This window comes from Coregonus lavaretus (genome assembly GCF_964263955.1).
Source record: "Coregonus lavaretus genome assembly, chromosome: 7".
In the NCBI taxonomy this organism is placed as follows: domain Eukaryota; kingdom Metazoa; phylum Chordata; class Actinopteri; order Salmoniformes; family Salmonidae; genus Coregonus; species Coregonus lavaretus.
In genome coordinates this window covers 54,814,246-54,830,826 of record NC_139994.1, presented here as the reverse complement: position 1 = coordinate 54,830,826, position 16,581 = coordinate 54,814,246, and the positions used below count along the sequence as shown (strand labels likewise).

Genomic DNA, 16,581 nt, shown 5'->3' with positions numbered 1-16,581 from the left:
TTTGGTAAAAACTCAACTCGTCGTGTTTGGAGGACAAAGAATGCTGAGTTGCATCCAAAGAACACCATACCTACTGTGAAGCATGGGGGTGGAAACATCATGCTTTGGGGCTGTTTTTCTGCAAAGGGACCAGGACAACTGATCCGTGTAAAGGAAAGAATGAATGGGGCCATGTATCGTGAGATTTTGAGTGAAAACCTCCTTCCATCAGCAAGGGCATTGAAGATGAAACGTGGCTGGGTCTTTCAGCATGACAATGATCCCAAACACACCGCCCGGGCAACGAAGGAGTGGCTTCGTAAGAAGCATTTCAAGGTCCTGGAGTGGCCTAGCCAGTCTCCAGATCTCAACCCCATAGAAAATCTTTGGAGGGAGTTGAAAGTCCGTGTTGCCCAGCGACAGCCCTAAAACATCACTGCTCTAGAGGAGATCTGCATGGAAGAATGGGCCAAAATACCAGCAACAGTGTGTGAAAACCTTGTGAAGACTTACAGAAAACGTTTGACCTGTGTCATTGCCAACAAAGGGTATATAACAAAGTATTGAGAAACTTTTATTATTGACCAAATACTTATTTTCCACCATAATTTGCAAATAAATTCATTAAAAATCCTACAACGTGATTTTCTGGATTTTTTTTCCTCATTTTGTCTGTCATAGTTGACGTGTACCTATGATGAAAATTACAGGCCTCTCTCATCTTTTTAAGTGGGAGAACTTGCACAATTGGTGACTGACTAAATACTTTTTTTCCCCACTGTATATATATTTATATGTATGTATGTATGTATATGTATATATATATATATATATATATATATATATATATATATATATATATATATATATATATATATTTGCAAAAAAATATATGGGGGATTGGAAGTGATGGAGACAATTACATTGACGAAAGTTACAATCTATCTGCAATATTAAAGCTGATCTACCCCCTAAAAAATATTTTTAAAAATAACATCTCAAGGATGGTTAGATCAATGGAAACAGGATGCACCTGAGCTCAATTTCGAGTCTCATAGCAAAGTGTCTGAATACTTATGTAAATAAGATATGTTTTTTTATTTTAATACAATTGCAAAAAAAATCTGTTTTCACTTTGTCATTATCGGGTATTATGTGTAGATTGCTGAGGATTTGTATTTATTTAATCAATTTTAGAATAAGGCTGTAACCTAACAAAATGTGGAAAAAGTAAAGGGGTCTGAATACTTTCTGAAGGGACTGTATGTGTATTCAAGTAGTAAAAAGTGAAGTATTTGGTCCCATATTCCTAGCACGCAATGACTACATTAAGCTTGTTACTGTACAAATTTGTTGGATGCATTTGCTGTTTGTTTTGGTTGTGTGTCAGATTATTTTGTGCCCAATGGAAATGAATGGTAAATAATGTATTGTGTCATTTTGGAGTCACTTTTATTTTAAATAAGAATAGAATAAGTTTCTAAATATTACATTAATGTGGATGCTACCATGATTACAGATAATCCTGAATGAATCGTGAATAATGATGAGTGAGAAAGTTACAGAGGCATAAATATCATCCCACCTAGAAATGCTAACCTATCATGTTATTGTAAAAGGTGCTGTAATTTCTAGCCGGTTCACCCGATATGGATGACAATTCCCTCAAATTAAAGCTTACAGTCTGTACTTTAACATCATAGTCATTGTATCATTTCAAATGCAAACTGCTGGAGTACAGAGCCAAAACATATGTCATTGTCCCAATAGTTTTGGAGCTCACTGTATCTAGTGTTTCTTTTGGAGCTCACTGTATATTTCCACGCTATGAGGTTGGAATAATACTGTGACATTTTGAAAATGATGATAATGCCCTTTTAGTGTAAGATCTGTTGAAAAGACCGGTTGAAATTTCAGCCTATTTTGGTGGGATTGAATTGTGGCCTGCCTTGCAAAATTTTTGCTTGAGAAATGTCTATTTTCTAAGAAGCTATTTCTGCTCCTTTTTGACCATTTTAACTGAAAACAATCACAGTATGGTTCTTAATTGTAACTCAGAAATGAAATAAAACAGCTGCATTGTACCTTTAAATACATAAATACAATCTAAATAACCCCAGATCGTATGTTGACAACTATGGAAAAACGTTCAACAAAAGTTCGGGTATTTGTTCCCTACCTTGTTTTTTTACCAGTCTAAAGTTGTTTGGCTTTAATTAGTAGTACCCTTGCAGGCAGGCTTGAAGAGGTTTCTCAAGTGCATCATTAGATGCATTAGAAGTGATCCTAAAGTGCCCGATTTAATGTACTAGAAAATGACTTGAGTATGGCTGAGATCAAAGCGAAGCACCTACATTAGCACCCCTTGACTCCTTGGCTTAGGCTAATACACTCCCACTTTACGACCTTTAAGTCCCCACAGCCCACGGAATGTTCCCCGGTAACGATGACGACGACACATTCCACCAAACAGCCCCTTGTCAATTGCAATGATTGTGACTGGTGTGTGCAGGTGGCTACTTACACGCATACCTCCAGGTTTGTAACATGATATAGAGCAACAGAACTAATAGAGATAATTGAAATTATACAGCTATATTCTTAATTTCCTGACACGTCCTTTGACTTGTACGGTAGTGCCATTAGTGGGATGAAACCTACAGTATGCGATAGGTATCTCTCACCAAAATTGGGTATTGGAATGTTTATTCCTTGAAATTTGCTCGTCTGGCCTGTCCATGTAGGAGATTAGTTTGTGGATGTCATTTTCTTTTTGTATTCTCCAACCTTTTGGGGCTATTAACAAGTAAAATAATTGTTGCCAGGAGATGTGACAAGAAATTAGCATTTTCAAATCATTAAGCAACTAATTGCGCTTCCCATTTTAAAACCTGAGGTCATTACAGAGGACACTGATTTCTAGGAGCACCAAGCAGAAAATACTAGCCCCATCTGTCCGAATTGATAATGATTAATTTACAGAGGGTCGTGTTTACTTTTATTTCGAAAATACTCCACCACCCTGACCACCACATTATCTATCATTTTCACAGTGCAATCCCAGTTCCTTTGTGGCTTCAGCAGATGTTTTCTCACTCGCTATTGGACAATAAAGCAGCACATCCATCTTGATAGCAGCCAGCCGCAGGTCATTTCTAGCTAAACACCACGCTAGTTTTTTTTGTCTTAAATCACGCTCAGTACTGTACAAATACCAATTCGCCACCCTAGACTAATTCAGCAGGGAAATTTAGGAGAGAATTATCTTCTGCCAAGAGATCAATTTCTTTGAGGACATTCGACTCAATCTTTTTAATTACAATCATAAAAAATGTGTCATTATCTGTTCCATTTTTGGTGACGAATGAGACTGGGGAGATTTAGATTTGAGGGGAGAGCCAATACAAGACTTGCCTTTTGGCCAGCAGATTTATATAATAATGTGCAGCGTCGCCACAGTTTTACAATCATTCCGAGGCTTCCAGTTGATTGAAAAACGTGCATACTGCAAGAGCTATCTACCTGGACAGATTTATAGAAGACAGGGACAATATTGATAAAATACCTTAATCTGCTGATGAGTTTACATTTTTACATTTGAGTCATTTAGCAGACGCTCCTATCCAGAGCGACTTACAGTAGTGAGTGCATACATTTTCATACTTCTTTCGTACTTGTCCCCCGTAGGAATTGAACACACAACCCTGGCATTCCAAGCACCATACTCTACCAACTGAGCCACATGGGACCACACAGTTTAGAAGAGGGAGTAATGAAAATCCAAAATGGGGAAATGTAAATCATCTGTGTCTGTTCAATTAGACCTGATGACTACTTTTTGTTCTCATGGAAATAACCAACTGCCATGCTCCACCAGGAAAATATGACTGTGCCAAACATTTGAGAGAATAGTATGGGTCGCTGGGGGTTCTTTTTTCACCCATGCGTTGAGAAACCGGACTGGAGCAGACCAAGCACAAATAGAGTTACAGAACTTATGTTACACTTAAAACGCTGTATCAGGCACTTTATAATTATTCCATATTTCTCCCCTCAAAAGGAGTTCACCTGGGTTGAAAAACACGATTTATTTATAAAGTAATTCTGCAGCCCAATTGAGTGTCCTGAGTGTTCTGTATTGTAGCATGGGGCATTTACAGAACTTGCCGGTGAACCAAACATAATCATGTTCTCACTCCTGGCCCACTATGCTACCTTGTTCACCTTCTGCATTACCTTTCGCAAACATAACGATCTCAGGCACAGCAATTTTACACTAGCCACCTGCTTCGCCCACACTGCGTGCCTTGCTCTGGCAGTCCAAGACAGCTGAGGCAGCAATTTGCTTCACGAGCAATTTGAACGCTCAGTTAATGTTTTGTTTTTCTGTCAGGCTGTGCTTGTTTTAAGTGCAACCTGGGATGTAGGCTACAGAGTAGAAAGTACAGAGTAGAGAAACAAAGTAATGTGAAGAATTAGTAATAAGACCCTACAACATGACACAGAAAAGTAGTTATTTAGGATTTGAAATGAAAATCCTTGCAAAATAGTATGGTGAAGAGGACAAACATTGTGATGTGTCTGTGTGGGTAGGGGAGTGCTTAAGAATATTATTGGTCTAGACTTATTCTGTTCCTTGTTGGATTCAAAGAGAAAACATAGCCTGGGCACTGCAACTCGAGGGAATGATAAAAGAAAGAATAGGATATCATTTGTCTGGGTTCTACTCTGACTCTGAACTTCAGACTGAGAAAATTGGTTTAAGTTTATCACTGTGGTGAATTTATGCCAGTACGGCCTATAAATGCATAGCAATACACAAGTTACTGTTTTATAGACATTCTTATTGGTTTACGTGGGTGGAACTTCATAATATTCACTTTCTCCTTTCTTTACAGAAGCAGATGCACTTCGTTTTCTGAGGAATTTTCTCATTCCATATTATACTATTCAAACTGTACTCTACTCTAGTGTTTGAAAACCGCAAGGTGTAGAAAGCTAAGCATGTAAACTAAATTATAGTCTATACTTCGTCTGAAAATATAGAGCGAGAGCACCCTGTGACACATCTTACAAATGGAAATGATGCATTTTGTTTTGGCCTTTTTTCCATCACAGTAGAGCGACTTTCTATTTTACACTCTTACTGTCAAGTTGAGCACATCTGCACGCTTGTGAGACTGGCGAGAGAAGTGGTGATTCACAGTATAATGGGAATATATGGATACATTACCTTTCTTAATCATGCAGTGAAGAAAATGAACATAGCCATAGCACGTGATAATAGCATATGATTGTGCTGCTGAAGTAACATGAGGTCTGTGCTTGTGTTTGGGTGTCTACATTGAAAGGCAATTATTTTAATTTACCTGCTCACTATTGAAAATCTATGACTAAATGCTCCGGTTGACATGTACTATACTGTAGATATAGATTAGTAGTTCGAATGACAAACTGATGGTTCTCTATCTATCTAAAGTGTATGGACACTTGGCTGACATAATGGCTGGTGCAATCATTTTCTTATTTGGGAATCAATGTCTTATCGTGCTCTGTGTGTCCTGGGGGAATATGAAACATGTCCTACAGTACCAGAACACCTGTCGTAAAATCGGACAAAAAACACAAAATGTTAAAATCCAACACTATACTTGGATATCATCAACACTACACTAAGACTCTTGCCCCATTTGTTGTGCTTCTCTGACCACTTATCACCCTTTTCCAATTTCAACCGCAAATCAGAAAAGCTTAATTCAAACACCCGTATCACATATGACTTAAGTCATCTCCGAGTTCATCAAAATGGAGGAGGGGAAGAGCTAGAAGCGGGAAGAAAAAATACAATATGCAAATTAGGTCCCTCATTCATTGGACAAGTAGATTCTGGGTACAAACATCATTACGCTAGCGGTTCGCCTTTCACACAAATTACTTTCTCTAAGCCAGGGAAGTTCATTACTAATGGTGTTTCCCATCAAGTCTGCAGCCCACCCAAATGCTAATATCTCTGCCACTGGATTATTCACCTCGCAGCCCTGACTCTTCATTGCTGTGGCAATTACAACAATGTTACTTTTCCCTCTTTATGGAATTATCCATTATCTCCCCCTGGAGCTAGCTACCAGAAACAGATGCTAACCTAGCACAGGCCACTGGAGCTCAAATGAACTAAATGAACAGTCACTTTATATGTATCACCGGATTAGTAGTGTCTTCATCTGGTGATTCGTTTATGTATCTATGTATCTATTGCGTCTGTAGCGTCTCGGCAAGTGGAATACAAGGTTAGAGATATCATCTCCAAAGTTCCTAGCTACACCGACAGATTGAACTCAGATTTGACTTTTTGGTGTATCAAGCCCCAAATAAAGTACAAGGCAGAGGAATTTTCTAAATAAATCTTAACAAAATAGGCGCAAATACAGACATATTCTCCAAGGGAGATACAGAACCATGTCGGAGATACGTAGACTATTTTTGGAACAGGGCTTTTTGTATTATGCATTGTTCTGTGACCTTGTAAAAGTACACTACCCTTACATTGCCCTATAACTGTACCCACCACCCCGCCCTCTAATGTAAAAGCTCAACCTTGCAACGGGCACTCGCATTCTAGCTCAGTAGACTACATGAATAAGACATGAGGCTTCCAAAATAAGTTGCATTCTGAAACACAACTTCGACAATGTTTGACTTTGGTTGGTTGTGCTGTCAGAAACACGTTCTAGAGAAAAGCAGGTGTTAAGTTTATGTGTTCATTCAGGTAGAGATTGGCAGGTCTGTTGAGGGTTTGTGTGGATGTGGATGTGAAAGTGTGTGTATGTCTGGGTGTCTGGTGTATGCATGAGTGAGTGAGAGTGATCTGGCTCTCATCTGGCTTGACCAGAAAGCATTACTTTATTGCAACACAGAAGTGTGATTCTGATTCTTTGTGTGTGATTAGTTATTGTAGAGGTTACTCTAGCTAGGTAGAGCTACTTTGTATTTTGTATCGCCGGGATATTCACCCGTGTGCCTTGTTTTTCTCCAGTGCGCCGTATTTACCGCACCGGAGTGTTTTACGCATCGCTGCGTACCGCTGTGTTCCTGAATAAACAATATATTCTGTGATTTACCCTCCTGCGCCTGACTCCATCCAAAATCACCCACTACAGAATCACACACGGGTATCATGGAGTCAGCAGGAGCGGAGAACATGCCTGGAGTTGTGGAGCAGGTCCGGGAGCACTCCAGCATGCTAGCCAGCTTGGGAGAAGCGATGGATTGGGTTCTCCAGGTCGTCCAACGCCTGGAGAGGATAGGACCCGACCCTTCGGGACCATCTGAGCGACCGGATCCAGCCAACCACACCCCAGTGCCCAGAGGGATTCACCTATCACGACTGAGGGAGTACGACGGGTCAGCGGCCCGTTGCCAGGGATTCCTCCTCTATTTTTCGACCATCAGCCCGGCTCCATCGACGCGGGATAAGGTGTCCGCCCTAGTCTCCTGCCTCTCGGGGCAGAACTTTTCCCTGGAGTTTTTAAATCTAGTGGCTGGGTCCGGGTGGAATGAGCGGGTCCTCATTGACCACTTCCAGGGCAGCCTTGTGAGAGGACGTCCGAAGGGAGCTAGCCTGCCGGGATACCACGTTTTCGACCAGCTGGTGGACATGGCCATCCGGTTGGACAACCTGCTAGTCAAGAGGACGTTCTGGAAGTGGCCTGCCCGTTTCACCCCCCTTCAACCCAGATTCCGTTACGATGGAGCTTAGTGGTGCAGCGATCCGGGAGAACGGAGGACGACAGCTCCAGTATCACTCTTGTGGCAGGAGAGGACATTCTGCTGCACACTGTCGTAAGGGTTCTTCCGGGTCTGGAGGCGGCAGGCAGGGCACTCTTGCGTCACCCCAGGTAGCGCAAACCCACACTCGTTCAGAGCCCTCTGCTGCGCACTGCACCATACACGTCAACTTCCCTGATTAGACGGTTTTTCCCCAGTGCAAGGCGCTGGTCGATTCAGGCACAGCTGGGAACTTTATGGACAGAACTTTAGCTAATAGTCTCTGTATTACATTGGTTATCCTGCCCATTCCATTACCCAGCAAAGCACTTGACAGTCGACCATTAGGGTCAGGTTTTGTTAGGGAAGTTACAGCACCAGTCACAATGATCATGCAGGAGACCCATTGGGAGCAAGTCACCTTCTATATTATTGAGTCCCCTGATTTCCCTGTTGTGTTCGGTCTTCCCTGGCTCGCACTACACGACCCCACCTTTTCATGGCCACAGAGTATTCTCATGGGGTGGTTGCGAGAGTGTCAGGGTAGGTGTCTAGCTGTTTCCGTTGGTGCAACCACGGTGGAAAGTCCAGACACTACCTCCACCTTGCGCATTCCCCCGAATACCTCGACCAAATTACCACCCCATCGGGTGGGGGATTGCGCGATAAACCTCCGGGTAGACGCTGTGCCTCCCAGGAGTCATTTATATCCCCTGTTGCAGGCTGACACTGAGGTTATGGAGACATACGTCTCCGAGTCCTTGTGCCAGGGGTTTATACGTCCCTCCACTTCGCCCGCCTCCAAGTTTCTTTTCGTGAAGAAGAAAGACGGAGGTCTGCGCCCTTGCATTGATTACTGGGCACTTAATCAAACAACCATTCGCTATAGCTACCCTCTACCCCTCATCTCCTCTGTTATCGAATCAATGCATGGGGTGCGCTTCTTCAAGAAATTAGATCTCCGGACTGCGTACAAACTGGTGCGTGTTCGGGAAGGGGACGAGTGAAAGACAGCATTCAGTACAACCACGGGGCATTATGAATACCTGGTGATACCGTACGGGTTGATGAATGCTCCATCAGTCTTCCAGTCCTTTGTGAACGAGGTGTTTCGGGACATGCTGGATCGTGGTGTGGTGGTCTACATCGATGACATTCTGGTGTATTCCGCTACGCGCGCCGAGCATGTGTCCCTGGTTCGCAAAGTGCTGGGCCGACTGTTGAAGAATTACCTATATGCCAAGGCAGAAAAGTGTCTGTTCTTCCAACAGTCCGTCTCCTTCCTCGGATACCACATCACCACCTCAGGTGTGGAGATGGAGGGACACCACATTTCCGCCGTGTGGAATTGGCCGACCTCAACCATGGTGAAGGAGGTGCAGCGCTTCATTGGCTTTGCCAATTACTATCAGGGATTTATCCAGGGCTTTGGCAAGGTCGCAGCTCCCATCACCTCTCTGTTGAAGGGTGGGCTGTCCCGGCTCCACTGGTCTACTGAGGCTGACAGGGCTTTCAGTAACCTGAAGGTTCTGTTCTCCTCAGCCCAGGTACTGGACCATCCCGATCCATCATTGCCATTTGTAGTGGAGGTGGTTGCATCCGTGGTAGGGGTAGGCGCTGTCTTATCCCAACGCTAGGGCATGCCACCCAAGCTCTGCCCCTCTGTGCCTTCTTCTCGAAGAAGCTCAGCCCGGCGGAGCAGAACTACGACGTTGGTGATCGGGAGCTGTTGGCTGTGGTCAGAGCCCTGACCGCGTGGAGATACTGGCTCGAGGGGGCGAAACACCCTTTCCTTGTCTGGACTGACCACCGTAACCTGGAGTACATCCGGGCAATGAGGATGAACCCTCGCCAGGCCAGGTGGGCCTTGTTCTTCATCCGGTTTGATTTCATGTTGTCATACATACCAGGTACTAAGAACGTGAAGGCAGACATGCTGTCACGGCTGTACGACACAGAGGAGAGGCCCATAGACAACACCCCCATACTCCCGGCATCCCGCATTGTGGCGACGGTAGTGTGGGCGGTGGACAGGGACATACAGTGGGCGCTATGCACAGAGCCATCTCCACCTCAGTGCCCAGCTGGCCTGCGGTACGTGCCGTCTCTTGTCCGTGACCGTCTTATCTATTGGGCACACACGTCTCCCTCCTCTGGTCATCCAGGTATCGGTTGTACAGCACGCTGTCTGACCGGGAAGTACTGGTGGCCTACTTTGGCTAAGGACGTGAGGGTGTATATCTCCTCCTTCTCGGTGTGCGCCCAGAGTAAGGCACCTAGGCACCTCCCAGTGTGTAAGTTACATCCCTTACCAGTTCCACAATGGCCATGGTCCCACTTGTCTACTGACTTCCTAACCAATCTTCCCCTCCCTCAGGGTAACACCACCATCCTGGTTATTGTGGACCGCTTTTCTAAAGCCTGCCACCTCCTTCCTCTGCCCGGTCTCCCCATGGCTCTGCAAACTGCAGAGGCTCTGTTTATGCACGTCTTCTACTACGGGGTGCCAGAGGACATCGTGTCTGACCGGGGTCCCCAGTTTACGTCCAGGGTCTGGAAGGCGTTCATGGAACGTCTGGGGGTCTCGGTCAGCATGACCTCTGGGTTTCACCCCAAGTCTAATGGGCAGGTGGAACAGGTGAATCAGGATGTGGATAGGTTCCTGCGGTTCTACTGTCAGGACCGGCCGGGGGAGTGGTCGTTGTTCTTGCCATGGGCCGAATATGCCCAGAACTCTCTCCGCCGCTCCTCCACTAACCTAACTCCCTTTCAATGTGTCTTAGGGTATCAGCCGGTTCTGTCACCGTGGCATCAGAGCCAGACCGAAGCTCCTGCAGAGGACGACTGGTTTCGGCGCGAGGAGGAGACGTGGAACGCTGCCCACGTCCACCTCCAGTGCGCCGTGCGTTGCCAGAAAGTCAATGCTGACCACCACCGTAGTGAGGCCTCGGTCTTTGTACCGGGTGATCGAGTCTGGTTCTCGACCCAGAATCTGCCCCTCCGCCTGCCCTGCCGGAAGCTGAGCCCGTGGTTTGTGGGGCCGATCTAAGTCCTAAGGAGAATAAACAAGGTTACTTATAGGTTACTACTCCCTCCTGATTACCGTATTAACCCCTCGTTTCATGTGACTCTCCTCAGGCCGGTGGTGGCTGGTCCACTCCAGGAGTCTGAGGTGCGGGAGGTCCCTCCGCCCACTCGAGGGGGCCCCGGCGTACTCTGTCCATTCCATCCTGGATTAGAGGCATCGGGTGGGGGGCCTTCAGTACCTCGTGGAGTGGGAGGGGTACGGTGCTGGGTCTGGGTGAGGGATATCCTCGATCCCACCCTGTTGCGGGATGTCCACCGTCGTCCCCCGGCTCGCCCTGCTCCGCGTCCTCCTGGTAGTCCCCGAGGCAGGTGTCGGCGCACTGCTGGAGCTGCGCTTCAAGGGGAGGGGGGTATTGTCACGACTTCCTCCAAAGCTGCCTCCTCTCCTTGTTCGGGCAGGCTTCGGCGTTCGTCGTCACCGGCCTTCTAGCCACTGCCGCTCCTCATCTCATTATTCCATTTGTTTTGTCTTGTTTATTACACACACCTGGTTCATATCCCATCACCTGTATAAGTGTTCCCTATGCCCCCCTGTCTTTGTGTGTGATTAGGTATTGTAGAGTTGACTCTAGTTCGGTGGAGCTACTTTTTATTTTGTATGGCCGGGATATTCACCCGTATGCCTTGTTTTTCTCCAGTGCGCCGTATTTATCGCACTGGAGTGTTTTATGCATTGCTGCGTACCACTGTGTTCCTGAATAAACCATATATTCTGTGATTTACCCTCCTGCGCTTGACTCTGTCCAAAATCACCCACTACAGGGACAAAGTGAAATGGAATGAATATTCATTCAATGGCGTCTTGGAAGCAACTCCAGTGTATATTTGGCCTTGTGTTTTAGGTTATTGTCCTGCTGAAAGGTGAATTTGTCTCCCACTCCCTAGTCCTTGCCGATGACAAGCATACCCATAACATGATGCAGCCAACACCATGCTTGAAAATATGAAGAGGGGTACTCAGTGATGTGTTGTGTTGGATTTAATTTCTTTGCCACATTTTTTGCAATTTTACTTTAGTGCCTTATTGCAAACAGGATGCATGTTTTAGAATATTTTTTTATCTGTACAGGCTTCCTTCTTTTCCCACTGTCATTTAGGTTAGTATTGTGGAGTAACTACAATGTCGTTGATCCATCCTCAGTTTTTTCCTATCATAGCCATTAAACTCTGTAACTGTTTTAAAACCACCATTGGCCTCAAGGTGAAATCCCTGAGTGGTTTCCTTCCTCTCCAGCAACTGATTTAGGAAGGACGCCTGTATTTCTGTAGTGACTGATACACCATCCATAATTCCACTTAGACATTATAGGGTATTGTGTGTAGGCCAGTAACACAAAATCACAATTTAATCCACAATCACAACAAAATGTGGAGAAAGTCAACGAGTGTGAATATTTTCTGAAGGCACTTTACATGCTAATGCAAAAAAAAAAGTGTCTGCTAAATGACTAAAATGTAATGCCTTAGCTGTGGAGCTGAGAGGCATAGGTTCTGTGAAGCAGATGCAGTGACACTAATTTCCCTCGCCTGTCTCAGTGTAAGTGTGTGAGTATGTGTGTGTGTGTGTATACAGTATGTGCCTGCATGTTATTGTGTGTTTCCACACAAATTCATAAACACACACACACACCATAGTGTAAACATGGTGAGAGACTGCATGAGAATCTGCCATCTTCCCCTTTCAGTGGGCCCCCGGGGACCGTGCCAGGGGCCTTGTGTTCGCCTCGGCATTGGAGATAAGAAAGAGATGACAAGGCGCTTCAGAGAGTCGCCGAGCCAGCTCTTTCCTTTAGCTGGGGAGCTCCCCACTCAATAGGAACTCATTTTCCATGCTGTGTAATTGTGGGGGATAATGGAGCACACCTCATTCAGAGCGCCAAGGCATGTTAGAGCCATTTTCTCCATTCAGAACATAATAAGTCTGCTTTAGAGAGATAGGTCTAAAACCACACTGTCTTTTTGAGTCCCGGGACAGTGTGCTTTAGCGTTTCAATAGGATGTTGTGTGGAATCAAGATAAGCATTTGCTTTTTATATGTACAGTATGTGCTAGTGATTATGATTGTGGTGCCAGCAATTAACTTCAGATATGCGACCAATTTTTGTATTCAAAGTAAACTATTGTGAATTTGCACTTCCTATGACAGTGCATATATTTCAAGCAACTGCAAGTATTACAAAGTTACAACCAAATATAGGACACTCATTTAGTTATACAGTCAAATTACAAGAGGAGGTAAAACATGATAATTCATGACCTATATGATGGAATGAGCTACTTAAATTTGAGCCATTTCTGTGGTTTTATCAGTTTTAAACCTGATTCAAATAGCCATTCCTTTCTCTCCAGTTAAGTAAATATTAAAGCAGAAGCAGATAAGCCAAATGAAATGTGATTTGAATATCTCTCAACTTTCCATTAGAACACCAAGAGCAAGAAATAGAAACTACGCTGCATAACTCAACCAGCATCTTAATTATCGTGTCAGGAAAATGTATGAAAACGTGTTAATTGATTTAGAAAATCCAACTTATTTAGGCTAAGTTTCTAATGGAGTAACTCTAATTAAGTCAGTACATTCGACATGAGTGGAACCAAAACCTGATATTCAACTATATGTGTTCAAAGGGAAAAGAAAGAAGACGGCACAGACATAGAAACAAAGAAAGTCTAGCTTACCTGGTTAGTTGAAGAAACTGAGAGTTAAAGGAACAAGAGTTAGCATTTCGGTCGCGGAGAAAGGAGCACCTACCACGTAAAACAGTGAGTCTCGTAGTTGCACTCAGCTCTCCAACAGTGTTGGAGGCGACGCACTCGTATATGGCTTCGTCTCGGGGCGTACGCAAGGGCTGAATTCTCAACACCGAGCCAGAGCCGTCATCGAACTCAATCACCTGCAGGTGCGAGAAACAAGATATGTTAAAGGAGTTTTTTTGTTCCCAATCGGTGACGGAAGCTTGCGCAGAGCAATTCCAACCACTCCTGCAGCAGAGTATAAACACATTTGGCCTACAACACTGATGGTGCCAAACACACTGTTTTCTAACACACGTTAGAAAACTATGAAAGCTGCTATGGATAGTATACACTAATATTATATCCTAATATCAGCTCCTAATATAAGCACATTATTTGGGTGAGTGTTTGGGAGTATATGTGCTCTTTCTCAATTGTCTAAAAAGTCCATCCACCACTCACCTTCTCTCCTTTATTGCTCTGACTTGAAACAACTGACCAGGTGAAAGTCAGCCTGAAGCATGTATTTTCAGTTAAGTGCAGGTGAAGGGGAGGAGACAAGGAGAGGATGGACTTTTAAGTAATTGATACAGAACCCACGTGTGTATCGCATTGTGAGTTTACGAGGAAAAGATCCCATGTCTATAGCATGTAGATAATAATGTTATCATTGTCACTATTGATCAATGTTTTTCATGGCTAGTTATGCCCTTAGACTGTTGTTCGTGTTTATGATTGGCTACCCACTGGTATAGTTATTACCAGAGAAGCTGTGTTCAGAGAGCTTATTATTATATAGTGATGTAATGGAAGATTAAACATAATATCAATTAAAAGATGGCTCACAGCTCTCCGACATCAACTTTCGATCCGAAATATGAGTTTATCTTGTGTACTAATTATTGGAAAGATAACCAAAGTGGACAACTAACTTTAAGAATGGGAAAGTATCTACTGGCCAGTCGGAAATAATTACTTTAACTTTTATGTCTGTTTTATATTCTATGTAAATTTTGGTTCGCCCCACTCTTAAAGTTAACACACTATTTCTCCCAGAAATGCATCACATTGAAATATATCAAACGGGACAGAACATTAACAAACAATTAAATGTGGTTCGATAAACAGTAACGAACAATTGTTATCACCATGACGTGATAGTTGTACAAAAAGACATGACCGATTGTTTTGGACGGACGACACATAAAATGTTCACAAACAGGTGTTTTGTAGCTTTTACAGCTATCGTTGCATGCTGTATACTCACTGTTTTTAGAAAGCCCTGTATCATAACTCATTTTTAAGAATTTTTAGGTAGGTGTAAATACAAAAATGGACTGGTAAGAACCTCACACACGCAGACAGACACACAAGCACACACCCAGACACACGTACAGAGGCCGGCCTCGATACTCATTGGTACAGTTCAGAGCATATCATTTCACGTGTTAGTTTAACAAAACACCTTGACGGTTCAGTGGCCAAGCGACTAGGGCACATTTGGGCAATCATTGCAAGAGCATGTGATGATGGTAAGTAAAAGTGCTCCCTTCCCAATTTCAAACTCAAAGAGAAAGAAAATGGGATTGAGAAAGTCTCAGTGTTTCTGTAAAAGGAAATGGGCTTTGTTAGGGATGAGGAGGCGGCGGCACGTGAGTGGGGGAATGAGGGTGGTTGCAAGCAAGCAAGGTTTGCAGCGGCGAAAGGAGAGTTAGCAAGCTAGTGCGTTAGCATTCAGCACGTGGAGCGGCGCAAATGCGATGCACTCTGATAAGATTCGATTTCTGCCCGGCGTATGAGATGCCAAAGAGGCGAGAAGGTTCTCCAAACCCAGATAAGCCACTACTGCTGAGTAGTAGTATGGCAAGAATAGGGGGGGGGGGGGGGGGGGGACCATGATACACTCCGAAAGGGAATGACACAGAAATTAATAGAAATCTTATCACTGTTCGGAGCTGATGTGTTATTTGTCATGGCGATTAAAGAGAAGGACAAATCAAAGCTTGCAGCGAAACCAAGCAGGGAGGGGGACATGCATTTAGATAAAGATGCCACGAAGCAAAAGAGCTTTGAACCACAGAGCTACACTGCTCTCGTTTTGCATAAGGCAGCCAAATGCAGCATGATGTTAATATAGGTATCTGGGGCACACCATTTCTTCCCCCTTTTCTTTCTTTCTCTCTCCATCTTTCATCCTTTCTTTCTTTAATTACAAATCTGTCACCAGATCTCTGTGTACTTGCTCATTATAACTCATGCATGTTAGATGGCTGCGTGATTATTAGAGCCTGCTAATGCGTGGTGGCAAAGGCAGTTTGGGTGAGCGGGGGGATGGATTATGTGTTAGGGGTTTGGGGGAGGACCAAAAGCACTGTTGAGCATTCCCATTTTTGTCGAGCATTTTACATCAGAACAATAGACCTAATACCTCAAATCTCTGGTTGCTGACTTTCTTCCCCTTCTTGTTCCAAACGATCTTGGGGCGTGGGTCTCCCGTTGCTTGGCAGATGAAGGATGCCACACCTCCTTGCACGCCCGTTTGGTCATTGGGGGTTCTTAAAAACTTTGGTGGTGCTGGAAAGTGAGGGAGGGAGAGCGAGAGAGGACATAAAGAGTTAGTGAAGGTGCTAAGTGTTGGAGAGAGCAAGGGATTTCTCTCCCTTATCAACGTGCCCACACCAGAAGGTCACACAGTTGCAGATTTCAGCACTTGCACGGTATCACTAAGAGGATTGTCTTTGGAGGTCAAGCCAGACTCTGTTTGGAGCCTGCTTTGCTTTCTCAATGTGAGTGGAAACATAAGATCAGATACTTGAATAAGGATGTAATCAAGAGAAGTAGGAATACAGATATAATCCTTGTAGTAAATAAACTCTAGTGTTGTAAATCAAGTCATCGATTTAGAGTGCAATACAGTATAGGGACTACATATATAAAGTGGAGGAATCAATACAGTATAGGGACTACATATATAAAGTGGATGAATAAAAGATTAGAGGCAAACGTTTAGTGACG

The 16,581-nt window shown here is 44.1% G+C and overlaps 1 protein-coding gene across 5 annotated transcripts in view; it reads right to left on the bottom strand.

The window, feature by feature from the left end:
* Positions 1 to 16,187, bottom strand: part of LOC311132985 (receptor-type tyrosine-protein phosphatase delta-like) — a 121,560-nt gene extending 105,373 nt beyond the window's left edge. For all 5 annotated transcript variants that reach the window (XM_084166390.1, XM_084166393.1, XM_084166391.1 and 2 more), the window contains exons 1-2: positions 15,995 to 16,187; positions 13,583 to 13,724 (exon numbers count right to left, since the gene is read on the bottom strand). The gene's annotated coding sequence lies outside the window, so the exon portion shown is untranslated. The remainder of the gene's footprint in view (positions 1 to 13,582; positions 13,725 to 15,994) is intronic.
* Between the last annotated feature and the right edge of the window lie 394 nt (positions 16,188 to 16,581).